The sequence below is a fragment of the Triticum aestivum genome, chromosome 1D, assembly GCF_018294505.1.
Source record: "Triticum aestivum cultivar Chinese Spring chromosome 1D, IWGSC CS RefSeq v2.1, whole genome shotgun sequence".
NCBI classification, from domain to species: Eukaryota; Viridiplantae; Streptophyta; class Magnoliopsida; order Poales; family Poaceae; genus Triticum; species Triticum aestivum.
The window spans coordinates 404,402,042-404,424,585 of NC_057796.1; the positions used below are offsets into that span (position 1 = coordinate 404,402,042).

The following is a 22,544-nucleotide window of genomic DNA, read 5'->3' on the forward strand; positions in this document are numbered from 1 at the left end:
ACCGGGTGGGGCCACCTATCCCGGAGGGCCCCGTGGGCTGAAGTGGGAAGGGAACCAGCCCCTAGTGGGCTGGGCGCCCCCCCATGGGCCTCCCCCCATGCGCCTAGGGTTGGGAACCCTAGGGTGGGGGGGCTTCCCACTTGCCTTGGGGGGCAAGGCAACCCCTTCCCCCCTTTGGCCGCCCCCCCTTGAGATCCCATCTCCAGGGCCGGCGCCCCCCAGGGGGCCTATATAAAGGGGGGGAGGGAGGGCAGCAACCTACAGCCTTGGGCGCCTCCCTCCTCCCCTGCAACACCTCTCCCTCTCGCAGAAGCTCGGCGAAGCCCTGCCGAGACCCGCTACATCCACCACCACGCCGTCGTGCTGCTGGATCTCCATCAACCTCTCCTTCCCCTTGCTGGATCAAGAAGGAGGAGACGTCGCTGCACCGTACGTGTGTTGAACGCGGAGGTGCCGTCCGTTCGGCACTCGGTCATCGGTGATTTGGATCACGGCGAGTACGACTCCGTCATCCACGTTCATTGGAACGCTTCCGCTCACGATCTACAAGGGTATGTAGATGCACTCCTTTCCACTCGTTGCTAGTATGCTCCATAGATGGATCTGTTGGAAATATGCCCTAGAGGCAATAATAAATGGTTATTATTATATTTCTTTGTTCATGGTAATTGTCTATTGTTCATGCTATAATTGTATTGTCCGGAAATCGTAATACATGTGTGAATACATAGACCACAACGTGTCCCTAGTAAGCCTCTAGTTGACTAGCTCGTTGATCAACAGATAGTCATGGTTTCCTGACTATGGACATTGGATGTCGTTGATAACGGGATCACATCATTAGGAGAATGATGTGATGGACAGGACCCAATCCTAAGCATAGCATAAAAGATCGTGTAGTTTCGTTTGCTAGAGCTTTTCCAATGTCAAGTATCTTTTCCTTAGACCATGAGATCGTGCAACTCCCGGATACCGTAGGAGTGCTTTGGGTGTGCCAAACGTCACAACGTAACTGGGTGACTATAAAGGTGCACTACGGGTATCTCCGAAAGTGTCTGTTGGGTTGGCACGGATCGAGACTGGGATTTGTCACTCCGTGTGACGGAGAGGTATCTCTGGGCCCACTCGGTAATGCATCATCATAATGAGCTCTATGTGACTAAGGCGTTAGTCACGGGATCATGCATTGCGGTACGAGTAAAGAGACTTGCCGGTAACGAGATTGAACAAGGTATTGGGATACCGACGATCGAATCTCGGGCAAGTAACATACCGATTGACAAAGGGAATTGCATACGGGATTGATTGAATCCTCGACACCGTGGTTCATCCGATGAGATCATCGTGGAATATGTGGGAGCCAACATGGGTATCCAGATCCCGCTGTTGGTTATTGACCGGAGAGGCGTCTCGGTCATGTCTGCATGTCTCCCGAACCCGTAGGGTCTACACACTTAAGGTTCGGTGACGCTAGGGTTGTAGAGATATGTGTATGCGGAAACCCGAAAGTTGTTCGGAGTCCCGGATGAGATCCCGGACGTCACGAGAGGTTCCGGAATGGTCCGGAGGTGAAGAATTATATATAGGAAGTCAAGTTTCGGGGGTTACCGGTATTGTACCGGGACCACCGGAAGGGTCCCGGGGGTCCACCGGGTGGGGCCACCTATCCCGGAGGGCCCCATGGGCTGAAGTGGGAAGGGAACCAGCCCCTAGTGGGCTGGGCGCCCCCCATGGGCCTCCCCCCATGCGCCTAGGGTTGGGAACCCTAGGGTGGGGGGCTTCCCACTTGCCTTGGGGGGCAAGACACCCCCTTGGCCGCCGCCCCCCACCCTAGATGGGATCTGGCCGGCGCCCCCCCCCTCCCAGGGGGCCTATATAAAGGGGGAGGGAAGCACTACAACAGCCTTGGGCGCCTCCCTCCTCCCCTGCTACACCTCTCCGTCTCGCAGAAACTCGGCGAAGCCCTGCCGAGAGCCGCTACATCCACCACCACGCCGTCGTGCTGCTGGATCTCCATCAACCTCTCCTTCCCCCTTGCTGGATCAAGAAGGAGGAGACGTCGCTGCACCGTACGTGTGTTGAACGCGGAGGTGCCGTCCGTTCGGCACTCGGTCATCGGTGATTTGGATCACGGCGAGTACGACTCCGTCTTCCACGTTCATTGGAACGCTTCCGCTCGCGATCTACAAGGGTATGTAGATGCACTCCTTTCCCCTCGTTGCTAGTATACTCCATAGACGCATCTTGGTGAGCGTAGGAAAATTTTAAAAATTATGCTACGATACCCAACAGTGGCATCATGAGCCAGGCCTATGCGTAGTTACTATGCACGAGTAGAACACAAAGAGGTTGTGGGCGTTGATGTTGCCAATTCTTCTTGCCGCTACTAGTCGTTTCTTGTTTCGGCGGCATTGTAGGATGAAGCGGCCCGGACCGACCTTACACGTATGCTTACGTGAGACAGGTTCCACCGAGTGACATGCACTAGTTGCATAAGGTGGCTAGCGGGTGTCTGTCTCTCCTACTTTAGTCGGAACGGATTCGATGAAAAGGGTCCTTATGAAGGGTAAATAGAAATTGGCAAATCACGTTGTGGTCATACGTAGGTAAGAAAACGTTCTTGCTAGAAACCTACAAACCACGTAAAAACTTGCAACAACAATTAGAGGACGTCTAACTTGTTTTTGCAGCAAGTGCTATGTGATGTGATATGGCCAGAAGATGTGATGAATGATATATGTGATGTATGAGATTGATCATATTCTTGTAATAGGAATCACGACTTGCATGTCGATGAGTATGACAACCGGCAGGAGCCATAGGAGTTGTCTTTATTATTTTGTATGACCTGCGTGTCATTGAATAACGCCATGTAAATTACTTTACTTTTTGCTAAACGCGTTAGCCATAGAAGTAGAAGTAATCGTTGGCGTGACGACTTCATGAAGACACAATGATGGAGATCATGATGATGGAGATCATGGTGTCAAGCCGGTGACGAAGATGATCATGGTGCCCCGAAGATGGAGATCAAAGGAGCATGATGATATTGGCCATATCATGTCACTATTTGATTGCATGTGATGTTTATCATGTTTTTGCATCTTATTTGCTTAGAACGACGGTAGTAAGTAAGATGATCCCTTATAATAATTTCAAGAAAGTGTTCACCCTAACTGTGCACCGTTGCGAAGGTTCGTTGTTTCGAAGCACCACGTCATGATCGGGTGTGATAGATTCTAACGTTCGAATACAACGGGTGTTGACGAGCCTAGCATGTACAGACATGGCCTCGGAACACACACAATACACTTAGGTTGACTTGACGAGCCTAGCATGTACAGACATGGCCTCGGAACACGGAGGACCGAAAGGTCGAACATGAGTCGTATAGAAGATACGATCAACATGGAGATGTTCACCGATCTTGACTAGTCCGTCTCACGTGATGATCGGACACGGCCTAGTTAAACTCGGATCATGTTTCACTTAGATGACTACAGGGATGTCTATCTGAGTGGGAGTTCATTAAATAATTCGATTATATGAACTTAATTATCATGAACTTGGTCTAAAATCTTTACACTATGTCTTGTAGATCAAATGGCCAACGTTGTCCTCAATTTCAACGCGTTCCTAGAGAAAACCAAGCTGAAAGATGATGGCAGCAACTATACGGACTGGGTCCGGAACCTGAGGATCATCCTCATAGTAGCCAAGAAAGATTATGTCTTAGAAGCACCGCTAGGTGATGCACCAATCCCACAGAACCAAGACGTTATGAACGCTTGGCAGCAGCGTGCTGATGATTACTCCCTCGTTCAGTGCGGCATGCTTTACAGCCTAGAACCGGGTCTCCAAAAGCATTTTGAGAAACATGGAGCATATGAGATGTTCGAGGAGCTGAAATTGGTTTTCCAAGCTCATGCCCGGGTCGAGAGATATGATGTCTCCGACAAGTTCTTCAGCTGTAAAATGGAGGAGAATAGTTCTGTTAGTGAGCACATACTCAGAATGTCTGGGTTGCACAACCGCTTGTCTCAGCTGGGAGTTAATCTCCCGGATGACGCGGTCATTGACAGAATCCTCCAGTCGCTTCCACCAAGCTACAAGAGCTTTGTGATGAACTTCAATATGCAGGGGATGGAAAAGACCATTCCCGAGGTATATTCAATGCTGAAATCAGCTGAGGTAGAGATCAGAAAAGAACATCAAGTGTTGATGGTGAATAAAACCACTAAGTTCAAGAAGGGCAAGGGTAAGAAGAACTTCAAGAAGGACGGCAAGGGAGTTGCCGCGCCCGGTAAACCAGTTACTGGGAAGAAGTCAAAGAATGGACCCAAGCCCGAGACTGAGTGCATTTATTGCAAGGGAAGTGGTCACTGGAAGCGGAACTGCCCCAAATACTTAGCGGACAAGAAGAAGGCCAGCAACACCAGAGGTATATGTGATATACATGTAATTGATGTGTACCTTACCAGTACTCGTAGTAGCTCCTGGGTATTTGATACCAGTGCGGTTGCTCATATTTGTAACTCAAAACAGGAACTACGGAATAAACGGAGACTGGAGAAGGACGAGGTGACGATGCGCGTCGGGAATGGTTCCAAGGTCGATGTGATCGCCGTCGGCACGCTACCTCTGCATCTCCCTACGGGATTAGTTTTAAACCTCAATAATTGTTATTTAGTGCCAGCTTTGAGCATGAACATTGTATCTGGATCTCGTTTAATTCGAGATGGCTACTCATTTAAATCCGAGAATAATGGTTGTTCTATTTATTTGAGAGATATGTTTTATGGTCATGCCCCGCTGGTCAATGGTTTATTTTTGATGAATCTCGAACGTGATGATACACATATTCATAGTGTGAATACCAAAAGATGTAAAGTTGATAACGATAGTCCCACATACTTGTGGCACTGCCGCCTTGGTCACATTGGTGTCAAGCGCATGAAGAAGCTCCATGCAGATGAACTTTTGGAGTCTCTTGATTACGAATCATTCGACACGTGCGAACCATGCCTCATGGGTAAGATGACCAAGACTCCGTTCTCCGGAACAATGGAGCGAGCAACCAACTTATTGGAAATCATACATACCGATGTGTGCGGTCCAATGAGTGTTGAGGCTCGCGGAGGATATCGTTATGTTCTCACTCTTACTGATGACTTAAGTAGATATGGGTATGTCTACCTAATGAAACACAAGTCTGAAACCTTTGAAAAGTTCAAGGAATTTCAGAGTGAGGTTGAGAATCAACGTGACAGAAAAATAAAATTCTTACGATCAGATCGTGGTGGAGAATATTTAAGTCACGAGTTTGGTACACACTTAAGGAAATGTGGAATAGTTTCACAACTCACGCCGCCTGGAACACCTCAGAGAAACGGTGTGTCCGAACGTCGTAATCGCACTCTATTGGATATGGTGCGATCTATGATGTCTCTTACCGATTTACCGCTCTCATTTTGGGGCTATGCTTTAGAGACTGCCGCATTCACTTTAAATAGGGCTCCGTCGAAATCCGTTGAGACGACACCGTATGAATTATGGTTTGGGAAGAAACCTAAGCTGTCGTTTCTAAAAGTTTGGGGATGCGATGCTTATGTCAAGAAACTTCAACCTGAAAAGCTCGAACCCAAGTCGGAAAAATGCGTCTTCATAGGATACCCTAAGGAAACTATTGGGTATACCTTCTACCTCAGATCCGAAGGCAAGATCTTCGTTGCCAAGAACGGGTCCTTTCTGGAGAAGGAGTTTCTCTCGAAAGAATTGAGTGGGAGGAAAGTGGAACTTGATGAGGTGATAGTCACCCCTTCCGAACCGGAAAGTAGCGCAGCGCGGGAAAATGTTCCTGTGGTGCCTACACCGACTGGGGAGGAAGTTAATGATGATGATCATGAAGCTTCGGATCAAGTTACTACTGAACTTCGTAGGTCCACAAGGACACGTTCCGCACCAGAGTGGTACGGCAACCCTGTCCTGGAAATCATGTTGTTAGACAACGGTGAACCTTCGAACTATGAAGAAGCGATGGCGGGCCCGGATTCCGACAAATGGCTAGAAGCCATGAAATCCGAGATAGGATCCATGTATGAAAACGAAGTATGGACTTTGACTGACTTGCCCGATGATCGGCGAGCCATAGAAAACAAATGGATCTTTAAGAAGAAGACGGACGCGGATGGTAATGTGACCATCTACAAAGCTCGACTTGTCGCTAAGGGTTATCGACAAGTTCAAGGGGTTGACTACGATGAGACTTTCTCACCCGTAGCGAAGCTGAAGTCCGTCCGAATCATGTTAGCAATTGCCGCATACTATGATTATGAGATATGGCAGATGGACGTCAAAACGGCATTCCTTAACGGCTTCCTTAAGGAAGAGTTGTATATGATGCAGCCGGAAGGTTTTGTCGATCCTAAGAATGCTAACAAAGTATGCAAGCTCCAGCGCTCAATCTATGGGCTGGTGCAAGCATCTCGGAGTTGGAACATTCGCTTTGATGAGATGATCAAAGCGTTTGGGTTTACACAGACTTATGGAGAAGCCTGTGTTTACAAGAAAGTGAGTGGGAGCTCTGTAGCATTTCTCATATTATATGTGGATGACATACTATTGATGGGAAATGATATAGAATTCTTGGAAAGTATAAAGGCCTATTTGAATAAGTGTTTTTCAATGAAGGACCTTGGAGAAGCTGCTTATATATTAGGCATCAAGATCTATAGAGATAGATCAAGACGCCTCATTGGTCTTTCACAGAGTACATACCTTGACAAGATATTGAAGAAGTTCAATATGGATCAGTCCAAGAAGGGGTTCTTGCCTGTATTGCAAGGTGTGCAATTGAGCACGGCTCAATGCCCGACCACGGCAGAAGATATAGAAAAGATGAGTGTCATCCCCTATGCCTCGGCCATAGGGTCTATTATGTATGCCATGCTGTGTACCAGACCTGATGTAAACCTTGCCGTAAGTTTGGTAGGAAGGTACCAAAGTAATCCCGGCATGGAACACTGGACAGCGGTCAAGAATATCCTGAAGTACCTGAAGAGGACTAAGGATATGTTTCTCGTTTATGGAGGTGACGAAGAGCTCGTCGTAAAGGGTTACGTCGACGCTAGCTTCGACACAGATCTGGATGACTCGAAGTCACAAACCGGATACGTGTATATTTTGAATGGAGGAGCAGTAAGCTGGTGCAGTTGCAAGCAAAGCGTCGTGGCGGGATCTACATGTGAAGCGGAGTACATGGCAGCCTCGGAGGCAGCACAGGAAGCAGTCTGGATGAAGGAGTTCATTACCGACCTAGGGGTGATTCCCAATGCGTCGGGCCCGATGACTCTCTTCTGTGACAACACTGGAGCCATTGCCCTTGCGAAGGAGCCCAGGTTTCACAGGAAGACCAGGCATATCAAGCGTCGCTTCAACTCCATTCGTGAAAGTGTTCAAAATGGAGACATAGATATTTGTAAAGTACATACGGACCTGAATGTAGCAGATCCGTTGACTAAACCTCTCCCTAGAGCAAAACATGATCAACACCAGGACGCAATGGGTGTTCGATTCATCACAATGTAACTAGATTATTGACTCTAGTGCAAGTGGGAGACTGTTGGAAATATGCCCTAGAGGCAATAATAAATGGTTATTATTATATTTCTTTGTTCATGGTAATTGTCTATTGTTCATGCTATAATTGTATTGTCCGGAAATCGTAATACATGTGTGAATACATAGACCACAACGTGTCCCTAGTAAGCCTCTAGTTGACTAGCTCGTTGATCAACAGATAGTCATGGTTTCCTGACTATGGACATTGGATGTCATTGATAACGGGATCACATCATTAGGAGAATGATGTGATGGACAAGACCCAATCCTAAGCATAGCATAAAAGATCGTGTAGTTTCGTTTGCTAGAGCTTTTCCAATGTCAAGTATCTTTTCCTTAGACCATGAGATCGTGCAACTCCCGGATACCGTAGGAGTGCTTTGGGTGTGCCAAACGTCACAACGTAACTGGGTGACTATAAAGGTGCACTACGGGTATCTCCGAAAGTGTCTGTTGGGTTGGCACGGATCGAGACTGGGATTTGTCACTCCGTGTGACGGAGAGGTATCTCTGGGCCCACTCGGTAATGCATCATCATAATGAGCTCTATGTGACTAAGGCGTTAGTCACGGGATCATGCATTGCGGTACGAGTAAAGAGACTTGCCGGTAACGAGATTGAACAAGGTATTGGGATACCGACGATCGAATCTCGGGCAAGTAACATACCGATTGACAAAGGGAATTGCATACGGGATTGATTGAATCCTCGACACCGTGGTTCATCCGATGAGATCATCGTGGAACATGTGGGAGCCAACATGGGTATCCAGATCCCGCTGTTGGTTATTGACCGGAGAGGCGTCTCGGTCATGTCTGCATGTCTCCCGAACCCGTAGGGTCTACACACTTAAGGTTCGGTGACGCTAGGGTTGTAGAGATATGTGTATGCGGAAACCCGAAAGTTGTTCGGAGTCCCGGATGAGATCCCGGACGTCACGAGAGGTTCCGGAATGGTCCGGAGGTGAAGAATTATATATAGGAAGTCAAGTTTCGGCCACCGGGAAAGTTTCGGGGGTTACCGGTATTGTACCGGGACCACCGGAAGGGTCCCGGGGGTCCACCGGGTGGGGCCACCTATCCCGGAGGGCCCCGTGGGCTGAAGTGGGAAGGGAACCAGCCCCTAGTGGGCTGGGCGCCCCCCCATGGGCCTCCCCCCATGCGCCTAGGGTTGGAACCCTAGGGTGGGGGGCTCCCACTTGCCTTGGGGGGCAAGTCACCCCCCTTGGCCGCCGCCCCCCACCCTAGATGGGATCCTGGCCGGCGCCCCCCCCTCCCAGGGGGCCTATATAAAGGGGGGGAGGGAGGGCAGCACAACACAGCCTTGGGCGCCTCCCTCCTCCCCTGCTACACCTCTCCGTCTCGCAGAAGCTCGGCGAAGCCCTGCCGAGACCCGCTACATCCACCACCACGCCGTCGTGCTGCTGGATCTCCCTCAACCTCTCCTTCCCCCTTGCTGGATCAAGAAGGAGGAGACGTCGCTGCACCGTACGTGTGTTGAACGCGGAGGTGCCGTCCGTTCGGCACTCGGTCATCGGTGATTTGGATCACGGCGAGTACGACTCCGTCATCCACGTTCATTGGAACGATTCCGCTCGCGATCTACAAGGGTATGTAGATGCACTCCTTTCCCCTCGTTGCTAGTATACTCCATAGACGCATCTTGGTGAGCGTAGGAAAATTTTAAAATTATGCTACGATACCCAACATAATCATGTTTATCATATTTGAGGGTTTTATGTTCATATCTTTAACGAGCTTAACAAGCTAAACGAGCCAGCTCGCGAGTTATACGAGTCGAGCCAATCTTGAATTTGAGCTCGTTATAATAACGAGTCGAGTCGAGCTAGCTCGTTAACAAAACAAGCTCTAGCGAGTCGAGCCGAGCTGGCTCGACTCGGCTCGAATTCAAGCCCTAACGGCACAAGACCTCGAAGAAGTTCGTCCGCGCCCGCGAGGGACCACAACGGGGGTTGCGGCGTGCTTGCTGGGGCGACCACGCCCCCTCTTAGGCGGTGGCGAGCCGGGCCCCTCCTGGCGAGCCTTCCCCTTCTCTGCGGCCGAGAACCTCTTCGTCGGCGCCATGAGTGTCGCAGCAAAGCAGCGAAGCGAGGAGGAAAAAGAAGAAGCAAGCGGAATGGAGGAGGAGATGAGCGACGGGGCTCCGCCCCTCTCCTCATTTATAACCAGAGGGAGGCCAACCACCGGCCTCTATGATCACACGTAATGATGGTTTTCTTCTGCATGCAGCAGGGTCTCGTCAAGTCGAACGGTTGCCGAGGCATCATGGGGAAGTGGAGACGCCCACGTCCCGTCAATCGCCATGCGTCAATCAAGGCCGCGGGCGGTTAGGGTCCGCGGCGCTCCGCACTAGCCCCTTTGGCTTTGCCTCGAAGCCAAGTCCGAGCGCGCCTTGGGCCCGGGGGCTATTATCGGCGTCCTGGGAACGGGGGTACCCAGACTTGCCTGCGTGTGGCACACGGCGTGGCTCCACCAACGGCCTGGTACGGCCCAACTTCGACAACAACAACTCAGGACCCTCGCGAGGGGCCAAGTCTAGCGAGGCGGACGATGCCAAGACCTCCCTGGGGGCGGCCCCGCTAGGCTGGCTCCCGAGGAGCAGAGATATCAAGGTAGGGGGCACCTCGTGAGGTTCACGTGACGTGAGCCATGACGACCAAGGCCAGGCGGGCGCCAGCGGGCACAGAGTACCAGTTTCCTCTTTGGTGCTAAAGAGGCAGGCGCAGGCGAGGAGTTCTGAGGCATCAGGCACAGGTTTCCATATCGGTGCAATGAGACCAAGACCAGCAGGACAGTAGGACGGAGGTCACCGCGGAGCCCACAGCTGCATCACCACCAGAGCCTTTGGCAGGCGAAGACCACCTTTTGTCAGGATAGCTTGTACTAGTTGTCTCCCTTCAAAATTGTCCGTTGTGGGATCCCTTCCCGCCGAACATTTGGGAAGAGGACAAGGGCCTCTATAAATAGGACTAGCCACCACCATAGAAGGGGATGGATCATTGAGACCAGCCTCATACGCACCAGCTCACCGAGCTCAAGAACACCTCTCCTCACGAGGCTGTTCATACCTTGTACATGTTCATCCTCAGCCAACAAGGCAATCCACCACACCACACTGGAGTAGGGTATTACACCACAACGGTGGCCTGAACCAGTATAAACCCTCGCGTCTCTTGTTCCTTGGGTTCGACGAGCTAGGCCTTGAGATCGTTGTGCGAGCGAGCTAGGGGGAGAGAGTCCTTCGTGCGCACCCCAGAGTTCGAACCTCAAAGGTTTGTCGGAACCTAGAATCCGACAACACAGAATTCTATCTAGTTTTTCAAAGGTGGGAATAGGCAAATTATTTCCCCATGTAAATTGTCTCCCATTCATCTCAAACTCTCTAACCCCAGCCTGCTCTAGAATGGCATTAAACAAAAAACTCCAGTGTCCAGGAGAGCCTGGTTTTTTTGTCTTTTCTAATGATGTTGAAGTCACCCCCAATCAAAATGGGGTTAGCACACTGTTAAAAAATTCAGGATATCTCAGCCAGAAAGATTGCTTTTCTTTCTGGTTGAGCATCTCCATATATCACCTCTAGGTCCCATATCAGTCTTGTTTTCAAATCTTGAACTGTCATATTAATGTGATAATCTCCTTCATCTAGTGAGATCACCTCTAAAGTAGTATAGTTAACTCCCAACAATAGACCACCAGATTTCCCCCTAGCTGGGGTGAAATGGCAGTGAAAATATCTGCCAGCACAAATTTGTTGTAGATCATTTCTAGAAAATTGTTGTCTCATAGTCTCTTGCAGACCCAAGAGTCAACCTTCATATCCATAATCATTTCCCTAAGGAATCTTTTTTTGATGTCCCCCCCCCCCCAAAAACCTCTCATATTCCAAAAAATACCTCTCATCTTTTCTTCTTCTTTTTCTCAACAGAAGATTCTAGAATTTTAACAACAGAGGCAGTTTTAACTGCAGAACCTCCGGTAGTTTTGCCTCTGTTTTTTTCTTTTTTGGATGAGAAAAGCCCTCTCAGTAAATCCCAATTTTCTTCTTCCTCTTTATCCTCATCATTCTCCCCCTGGTCCAACAAATCCTCTAAGGTGTGCTCCCCAGTGTCAATAATATCAATTTCCTCGGGTAAGGAGGTTTATTTTTTATTTTTGTTATAATCAGCCAGCCACATATCAATTCTAGCCTGTTCAACAGTTTTTATCAACTCTAAGTTGTTTTTAATCATCTCAGGTTTATTACCCAAGTTAACCCCCACCCCCTCAGCAACTTTCTGAAGAAAACTATCAGATCTAGATAAAATTCCAGGAGATGAAGGCTCACCATAGCTATCTTTTTAGCTGATGTCTCCTTGGCCAGCTCTGTGATGTTGCAGTCTTCCTTCCCTCTCAATCTGGCACATCTCCTTAGCTCTTCCTCCTCTTTGGAGATTAATTCCCCTTCCTCAGCTTTTTTCACTTTGGTCCCAAAAGAGTCTGTCTCCTGACTGGCAGTGTAATCCACTGGCTCCACATAGCCAAGCCCAATAGCCTGATCTATCAACTCTAAGTCTGTCATGTCTTCCCCATCCACCTGCTTGTCTTCTGCTGCCATTTCATCATCAATGGCTTCCTCCTCTCCTCCCATCTCAGTGATTTTTTCACCTGACTGGGACCCCTCACTTCATCATTTGCTTTCAAGTTGATTTGCAATAGTTCATTTTGTCTCCTGACCTCCTTTTCCAGGGTTTTTCTTATGATTTCCATTTATTTCCTTTTCTTCTCTTCAAGCATTAGTTGTGCAGTCTGTCTAGCAACTAGCTCCTCTACTTTTTGTAGCCTCACCATCAAGCTATCTTCTTCCCCCTGTGTGTCTCCTACTGTCCATGTTCCCATTCTCTCTTTAGTTGCTTCACTAGTTTGACCTGTGTCTCCAGTTTTCATGATCATTTGCTCATATTGTTTTAGCCCCAGGCTCCCCAGACTGACATTCTGTTTCCCAGTTTCAGATTGTTTGCTTTTCTTCTGTACATCATTCTCTCTTTGTGTTTCAAAATTTTCCAGGTCTAGATAATCAAAGACTTTCCTTTTATTCCCCTCATCAAACTTGTAGCATCCCTGTTCTGCAACAGAGTCAAACTCAAAGCCTATGTCATATAACAACAAGTCTTTTGTAGTTATCTCAGTTCCAGCAGGAATCTTGTGCAAGTCCCTCACTCCTACCTTCACCCTGATTTCTTCCTTAGAATGTATATGTTCCACATCCACTTCCACCACAGGCCCCAAGGCTGAGCCAATTTCACATACACCCAAATAATGTCTCAATGTATCAGGCACTCCCCACATCTTGATCCACACTGAGTGGAGTTTTCCTTTTTCTTTATCATCTGGACTCCAAAAGTCTACCTCCACCATAGCTCCTGTACCAAGCAAAGTGAATTTTCCAAAATTCTTCAGCTCCACCAATTTGGCCTTGTTAGGGAATCTCATAAGAAAGGTTTTGGGGCTCTGAAATTTGGCTCTCTAGGTCCACCCCCAGTCAAACATTTTATTAAATCCATAAGCAACTGTGGTTTCATTCAGCTGCCCAGAATGAACTGTAACCAAAGCCATAGGGTTTGTGTGTTCAGTAGCTACTATGTCTTTTGTATTTTGAACGAGAAGACACCCCAGGCCCCTAGCTCCATATCCAACATACTTAGCAACTGGTTTAACTTGTTTTAACACAGTGCATTCTTCAGTGTTGTGAGATGGCCTCAGACACACCACACAAAACACCTTGTTTTTGCAGTCACTCTTCAGATGTACCTGTTCTTTGCACTTGACACAGAATACCTCTTTATTATTCCCTGTTTCCTTATTTTTTGCTGCCTCTTTAACCCCTTCCTCTTTTGCTGCCCCTTGTGTCTGTAAGATCTCTTGTTTTGGTATATTTAAGAGCAGATACTGATATTGTTGAGCCATTTGTTCTTGTGCTATGAAGCCAAATTGTCCAAGACCCATTCCAACTGGCACCATCTGTGGGAAGTTGTTGTTACTCATCATTGGGAAACCTCCAGCCATCTGAACATGTCCTCCCTGCATTCCCATCTGCTGCATATTGGGATTGCCAACAACAAACCCATTTCCACGTCCTGTCTCCCCATTCCCAGACTGAGATCTCTCCTGCTGATTCCCAAATCTACCTGAATTAAATCTTCCTGGCTTGCTGTCACCATCTCTGCCATTTCCCGTTGATGCTCCTTCCCCACCAGATCCACTGCTATTTGTCCCAGATCCCCCTCTAAAATTTCCATCTCTGTTTCTCCAATCGTAGCCATCCTGATCTCTCTCATCCTGCCTGTTGAACCCTCTGCCAAAACCACCAAACATTCCATAGAAATTACCTCTTCCACCAAGGTTGGCCCCTCTCCCTGGTCTTGGCCTCCAATTATCCTGCCTGCCTGCCATGGTCTCCTCTTCATCCCAATAGTTTTCTTCCTCCTTAGAACTCACCCCGAGGCTTGCCGCCGCCGTGCTCCTGTTAGGGTTTGGTAGGTGGAGGAAATCAGGTCCTGGGATGTAAGGTGGGATCCCTCCTTTATATAGGGCCTCTCCCCCCTCTCCTTCTTTTGGGCCACCCCCACCAGCCACTTTTTGGGCCTGGGAGCAGCAAGGCCCAACTCGCCAACTTTTCCCTAATTTTTATGGTCTATATTTCTTCCCCCTCGTCTCTCCTCTCCTCTGTTTCATGCTCTTTCTTTTTTCTCTGAACTTCATCAACAACTTCTTCCAACATAATATTTTCTGGAATTCCAACATACTCTATATCTTTGTGGACATTCTCAACTTCACAGAAAACCACATCTCTGTTATCAATTTCCTCATCATTGAGTTTTTCTTCCTCAATCTCAATATCAGTTAAGTATTCAGGGAATCTGGTTAGATCCCAAACTTTGGTGGCCCTATGTTTAATTTTTATCAATGCCATTTCCACTTCATTGTTATGATATTTACCCCAATTAGGCAAATCAATATGTGTAAAATTATCCTGACAATCTGTCAAAATTTTACCACTCCGCCCATTATCAACTTCTGCTTCATTTTTCAGGAGCAAACTCTGAACATACATGTCCATTTTTTTCTTCATCTTACGATTAATCCGCCTAATTCGGCGTTGACTATCAATTTTATGAACTCTACCCCCAGATTCATATGCATGAGGTATGGGATTAAGAATGGGACAGCAAGCAGTACCTGATGCGGCGACATCCTCGTCAGAATCATCACCTGAATCTTCACTAGACAGCCTCCAGAAGCGGTTGCTGGCTAGTGAAGAGCTCAGGCATCGATTCCGGCGAGGCGTGCCGAGTGGCGTGGCGTCGGGGTTGCAGGAGCCGAAGCAAGTCGAGCGGAGCGACGTGACATCCTCACCACCTCCTGTGGTGGTTGTTCCACCGGGTCCTCGCGGATCTTGATCGGCGCCATGGCCGACCCTGGAGCAGCGAGGGCCAGGACCCCCTCGCGGGATTTGAGGACCGATTCCCTCATGGTCGGCGCGAGATTCGTAGTCTCGAAGGAGGTGAATGCCACCCACTTCCTCGCCACGGATCTCACCGGCGAATCCGCCTGATCCATCGCCCACAACAGAACCTGCAGTGGATGCTTGCACCCACCGCGCCCGAAGAGCGATCTCTCCTCCGCCGCCGTCAGCCCCTCAAAAATCGCCTCTGCCTCCGCATACATCTCTCATTTGTTTGTGTACCATGATCCAATCTCTCTCAGACGGGCTCGCAAGCGCGCATCCCTACCTGCGAACCTCCACATCTTCTCCTCGTCGATCTCCACCATCTCCGCGCGGACGCCTGTGAGCGAAGGAGTAGATGGGGTGTGGGGGGAGAAGAAGTGGGATGCGAGGGGAATTCGGAGCGAGCTCACCAGATATTTCGCCCGAATTTAATCCCCCACCGGCCGCAATTCCTCTCTCACCGGCCGTAATTCCTTCCTCGCCGGCTCCCGAGGCGCCTCTCCCGTCCAGGGTCTCCCCCTCGATATGCGCAACATGACAGGGGAACACGATCGTGGCACCAGGGGCCAGCACGATCCCTCCCCCAGTACGCACGTCTATCGTGTACCCCCGCTCGTCGACGAGATGCACCGTCGCCGGGCGCGAGTGCAATACCACCTCGCCACGGTGGTACCTGAGAACCCTCGCCGCCCGGAGATCCGCGGCGAACCACGCCGGCCATCGCCGTGCTTCGGGTTCGCCCGCCGCGTCGCTAGATGATCCCCTACGGACGGGAAGTGTCGAACCTCGAACTCCAGAGAGCCTCCATCCTTCGCCAAGCCAGCAGCACCGCCGTTCTTCAACATCAGCATCTCCGATTTCTTGATTTGGATCCGCCGCTCCGAGATCCAGCCGGGGAAGGAACACGCACGACGGTCACCAAGGACTGCGAGCACGGGGGGAAGTCGCCTGCTTGATGACGAAGCTCCAAAGAACGCCGACACCGGAGAGGAAGAAGACGACCCCAAAACACCGACCACCGACGCCTCCGCCTCCAAGACGCCGCCGGTAAGCAACCTACTCAAGCCTACGCTATGTACACGACGAGATCCGGGGTTCCCCCACCCTCCCGCCGCCTGAGTGGCCGGCAGAGGGAAGGGGAACCAGCGAATCGCCGCCGGCGAGGTGGATTGACTAGGTGGTTTCAAGAATTCGCCCTCCGGCATTGTAGCGGGAAGGAGATGAGTCCAAGGTCGCCTTCAAAATATTGATGAGTGAAGTCTGATTTAAACCCTCAAGTTGTAGAGCTTGACCAAAATGAACCTTCACGTCTAAATTCTTGAAGTCTGTACCTAACCTCGTTGATCCCGATCGTTTTCAGGAGGGGAATTGGCAACGTGGCCGGGATAGCTGACTTTGACCAAATTAATAACTGCCATGTTGATCGTTAAGAGCACGCATGCATGCATCCTGGTTTCTGGATATTTTTTTAAACGGAGTGGTTCCTGGATGTATCATGTATGCGTACATGCACGTGGGCAAGGAGCTGGGTGCCGGGAAGCCACGGCGGGCGCGGATGGCGGCGACACCGCGACAGTGGCGCTCTGGTCCGTGACGGACATTGGCACGACGAACGTGGCGTGGACGGCGGCCGTCAACGCACAGTAAGTGTCGCTCTTCACGCGGGTACCGTCCATGGTGGGGCTGGCTGCGTTGCCGGTGCTGGGCCTGTGGCTTATATTTCATTAAAATATATTGCTCGTTGTCTTACTTCATTAATGGATTCATTTTTCATCTCACGCCTTCTTTTTTATGCCAATAAGAGCATCTCCAACAAATGCGTTATATAAGGGCTGCGCTGGAAAATTAGTGGTTTTTGCGCGCGCTATCGCTCCAGGCGCTTCAGCGGAGGCGTAAAAACCGCGTGTGTGGCATAACTAGTTCAGCACGCGGTCCGAAACGCCATCGCGCGCCGTTTATTTGCTGCGCCCGCTCCTGCGCATTGCACACTCGAGCGCCCGCGTCGCACCCTCTCCGTCGCGCCGCTTTCTCCTCGCGCACGCCTCCGTCGGCGAATTCGCCCGATGGACGGACGTGCCGACATCCCCCTCACACTACTAGGGAAAACCCTAGTAGTAGCGCGGGGTAATTGCCTAGCAGTAGCGCGGGGGACGCTACAGCTAACTTTTAGCAGTAGCGCGGGTGGTACCCGCGCTACTGCTACTTCTAGTAGTAGCGCGATTGCTACTTCTAGTTGTAGTAGCGCGATTGCCAACCACGCTACTACTACTTAGTTGTAGCGCGGGTCAGGGCCCCGCGCTACTACTAACTAATTGAGAATTTTTTAAAAAAATCCATCCATGGCGGCTGTGCTACTGGGCGTCATCATCCTCTCCATCCATGGCTGCTACTGGTCCTGGAGGGGATGAAGTTGTCCATGGTGATGGTGCTTCCCCACCCAACTTGTGCCTGCACCTCTCGTCTACTTCTGCTATAAAAGAAGAGAAAATTATTAGAAAAAGGAAGAGAGAGATAGAGAGCAGTAGGAGGAGGAACTCACCGGTGGCCGCCGGAGTTGGAGCCGACGCCCGAAACCCTAGATGAAGCCCGGTGACCTGCTGCTGCTTGTCGTGGGACCCTTGACCATTGTGTTCACATGTCCTCACGAGGCCCTGTCCCGGCGAGGAGGTGCAAGTGGCGGATCTGGCCGCCGCCATGGACGACGCTCTGCTGGTTTCCCTCTCCTTCCAACAGCGGAGAAGAAGGAGGAAGGAGGGGGAGGGCAGGGGTCTATAGTGCGAGAGGAGGTCGCCGGATTTGTGAGTGGCGCCGAGGTGCAATGCCGGCAGTGGCGATGGGTGAGGAAGGGAATCGCGGGTGGGAGGAGAAGGGGAATCAGAAGAGTGTGGGTTTGGATTTGGGCCTCCGCACGCTATGTGTACACATGTCTTGGCGGGTCGATAGTAGTAGCGCGGGTTTATACCCCTCGCTACTACTATGGCATGTCCCGGGGGGGCACAGTAGAGACCACTTAGTAGTAGCGAGGGTTATAAACCCGCGCTACCAGTATCAACTTAGTAGTAGCGCGGGTTTATACCCCTTGCGGCCGAATTTCGCGTTTTGACCCTTTTGACATACAAAATCAGGATCTGACCCACTTTGAAATATTTTCAGGATTTGACCCTTTTGCTACTGCCAGAGCCCATGGCGGTAGGGTTAGACAGCCTACCGCCAGAGTCCCTGGCGGTAGGGTGTGACGGAGGGGGACGGCGGCCGTCACCGCGCGCTGACGTGGATAAGTACCTTACCGCCAGGCAACCTGACGGTAGGCTGTCTAACCCTACCGCCAGAGACCCTGGCGGTAAGGTGTGGCAGGGTTTTGCCGTACAGGCATTCTGTAACGAAATATGCAAGTGCCCTGGCGGTAGGATCACTCTACTGCCAGGACCCATGGCGGTAGGCTGTCTGACCCTACCGCCAGGGCGCCTGGCGGTAGGGTCCTGTGTTTTGCCGTATAAAGTTTCTGTAACAAAATATGCAAGGGCCCTGGCGGTAGGTTCACCCTACCGCCAGGGGGGCTGGCGGTAGGCTGTGTAACCCTACCGCCAGGTTGCCTGGCGGTAGGGTCTTCTGTTTGTTTTTTCAAGTTCATTTGGTTGCTTGTTTTCAATTTCAATATGACAGCAATATCACATCAAGTTTCACAAATATGACAGCAATATCACATCAAGTTTCACAAATATGACAGCAATATCACAGATTTTAAATAATTAAACTTGGGCATCACATAGATCCATATTAAGATAACTTGAAGTGCATAGAACATTTTAAACGTAGTAGCAAACACATAGATCCACAAATAGCAAACACATAGTTCCACGTAGTTTCACAACCACTAGACAAGTTCAACCAAACGAAGTTCAACCAAACTAAAAGAGCCAAGTATCGAAAAGCATAATCAGTTGCTCCTTCCCCTCTTGGAGGTACGGTCCTCGTTACTCTTTGAACGAGTCTCTACGGTCTTCTTCTTGGGCCGGCGAGGAACCGGTTTCTGGAAAGGGTCCGGACTCAGCAAATCCTTCTTCTTCGGATTCCTCTTCTTCGGCAGCTGAGATGCTTGAGATGTTTGAGTTGGTGGAGGTCCATAATCTTCATCGTACTCCTCCTCCCCGTTGCTCTCATCCTCCTCCCCTTCTTCATGTGTGGCCTCCTCCTCCTCATCCTCTTCCTCCTCCTCCTCCTCCTCCTCCTCATCCTCCTCCCCAACCAACCTAGACGACGAGGGAGCATGGCTCGATGAGCCGATGAGACCCTGTGTGGCTACAGGCTGATAAGCTTCAACTGACCCAGCTCCAGCACACCCAAGCAGCCCAACGAGCTTGCGACAACGCTGCACGAACTTCTGCACTCACAATGAAACAAGGTCATAATAAGTATCAGATCGACTGATTGCAAGTGAACAAGATGCATCTGTTCCGAGGAGGCTAAAATTGTACCTTCATCGCCCCCCTCACTTTGGTCTCAGATTCTACGCTCCCAGGGAGATCACCTAGTGCATCTGAGGCTTCAAAGATGCATCTGTTCAGCTCACCGGAGTGCAACAGCATAAGTCAGTCATGATGACGAATAAAATAGTCTAGATACAACCGTCGGTTCAAACTTACCACTCTGTTGATGAGGGGTGCAAACTCTCTAAATCCACTGTGCATGTCTCTGATGCCGGTCTTGTAGGCCTCTTCCTCGGGGTCATCCCTCTCCAGCTCCGCGATGTCTTCCGCCGTCCACCGAGGCCTGAGACTAAGACGGTGCTTCTGGCCATCATCGTACCACCTCATGTGTCGGCCCAAGTAAGCATCCCAATCAGTCACTTTCCTCTCCACGTCTTTCCGGTACCTCCATCGGTCCCACGCCGCCACGTAAGTCTTATGCTCCTCTCCCCAGTCTGTGATCGACTGATTCTTCTGCCGGCTCATCCTGCAAGGCATAGGCAAGAGATCATCATAAGAAACATGATAAGCGTAATGAAATCATGGGCACGGAGAACAAAGCGCTCACAGGTGGAGCGCGTGGCCGCCGGTATCGGTGGGCTGGCCCGGTGGGGTATGCTGATAAATCCCAAACTGCGTGGCCACGCGTTCTGGCAAGTGCCACTCGACGGCGTACACACAGATCATGGGCACGATGCACCGCCAGAGACCACGGTCCGCATCGCACATCACGTTCAGATCAAAGTCCCACTGTCGGTCTTGTCAATACGGCCACCAGTTTACCTATTACATATACCTTGGTAAGTTCGCACTCTCGGTCAAAAGTGGAATCAAAGAGAAAGGTGTTGAGCGAGTTCATATACCTGCGTATGCGTCAAAGCGTCCAACTCGTTGGTGTAGGTCTTGTATGAAGTCTTGTTTAGGCCCGTGTAGAGTTTGACAACGTCCCACTCGTAAGCTACGGTGGGGTTTCGAGTCTCGTCGCCGTCTTCGCTATAGTCTTCCCATGGGGGTCTTCGCAACTTCTCCGGATGCCCCACCGGCAGCCGCTTCCACATCCAAATGGAGAAGGCCCAGACAAAGCCACCAATATTGGACTTGTCTCCCATCCTCTGCGTTGCGTCGTCAAGCTGCAAAACATCAAATGAGGATCAGATATAAGAAAATGTCATGGACACACTTTCCTAGGTAGGTAGGCAATTAGACACTCTCTTACCGAACGGTATAGGTAGTCGAGAGATGCGGTCCCCCAACTGTACCCTGCATCCCAGTCCGCTAGGAAGAACAGATACGCCCAGTTGGCAGAGTTCCCGGAGCTATCTGGAAACATGACCTCCGAGAGAATATACCACAGATAGGCCCTCGCGTACAACTCCACAGTCGCCTCATCTGCGTCTTGGGGGCATGTCTTCCAGTGCTCCGAGAGCCAGGTCAACGGCACACCGGATGTACGGTTACTCTTGGCACCGGGGCAGTCGCCGATGAGGGTGGTGACCCTCTCCTGCCAGTTGGTCCTCTCCACTCGACCGGTGAGTGCATGACCCTCGATTGGCATGGCAGTAATCATCCCCCAGTCCTCTAGGGTCACCGTCATCTCCCCGCATGGCAGATGGAAAGAATGGGTCTCCGGTCGCCACCGGTCAATCAGAGCTGTGAGAGCTGCGTGGACAAGCGTCGGCGGCTGACGCTTGAACTGCAACATGAAACCCAACAGACGGGCTTTCTTGAAGAACGGCGCGTAGCGCTCGTCGTAGTCCATATGCCCATGAACCCCGTGACCCCTCATGCGCAGTGGCTGGAGCATCTGTCAAACAGTGAACGCCAAAAGTTAGGAAATCATTTTCATTAATCTGAAAACTTTGATCAATATTTCTTTCATATCACTTACCTCTCCGTTCTCTATGAAACGGGCACGATGACCCTTGTCGAATGCCCAGTCCAGCATGGAGTACCGTTGGCCGATGTTGTCCGCAAGAGGTGGCCGCCTTAATAGAATTTCATAAACAAAAGCACCATAAGCATAAGCATACATAAACAAATAATGAACTCAAATCATATCAAAATGCATCATATCAAAATAAAATTTTAAGCATATTCCTCCAACAACATCTACTACACATGATGGATCAAATCATACCAACATGCATCATATCAAAAAAACCTCCAACATACATCATATCTTCATATTTTTAAATAATTTTTTCCAAACAACATCTTCATATCATCATATCAACATGCATCATCAAACTAGGGTTCATCTTCACACTAGATCATATCATCATATCAACATGCATCATCAAACTAGGGTTCATCCTCATATCAACATTACATGATAATTTTTTTAACAAAAAAAATTATGAACTAGGGTTCATCTTCACACTAACATATGAACTATTGATTAGAGTTCATATCCAATACCACTAGTTACTAAAGAACTAAGAACTACAACTACAATCAATCTTAGGTGAAAAAAAATCCAATCTAAGTTCAAAAACATGAGGGATTTCAAGCAAATAATGCGTCGAATCGGAAGCAAGTTTGCAAAAACAAATTGGAGGGATCGGAGGAGCTTACGTTTCTCTCTTCGGGGCCATCCCGATCCGCAAAAACGGTGAAGAAACGGTGAAGATCGGAGGGGGAGAGTGGAGGAGATGAGAGAGGGAGAGAGGGGCGCGACTTCGGGGAGAAAATGGATGAACTGCCGACTTGGGGGAGGGGAGGGGTGGGGAGAAGGGAAGGGGCGCGGGGGTCTCGGGCGAAATAACTGCCCGGACCCTACCGCCAGGGGATCCGGCGGTAGGTTTACACAGCCTACTGCCAGGGCCCCTGGCGGTAGGGTGCGACGGAGGGGGGACGGCGCCGTCTCCGCGCGCTGACGTGGATAAGTTTCCTACCGCCAGGGTCCCTAGCGGTAGGCTATGTAACCCTACCGCCAGAGGCCCTGGCGGTAGG

General features: G+C 50.1%; 1 pseudogene; it reads right to left on the reverse strand.

Moving 5' to 3' along the window:
• Positions 1–14,939: 14,939 nt before the first annotated feature.
• On the reverse strand, positions 14,940–22,186 carry LOC123159728 (uncharacterized; annotated as a pseudogene).
• Positions 22,187–22,544: the final 358 nt, after the last annotated feature.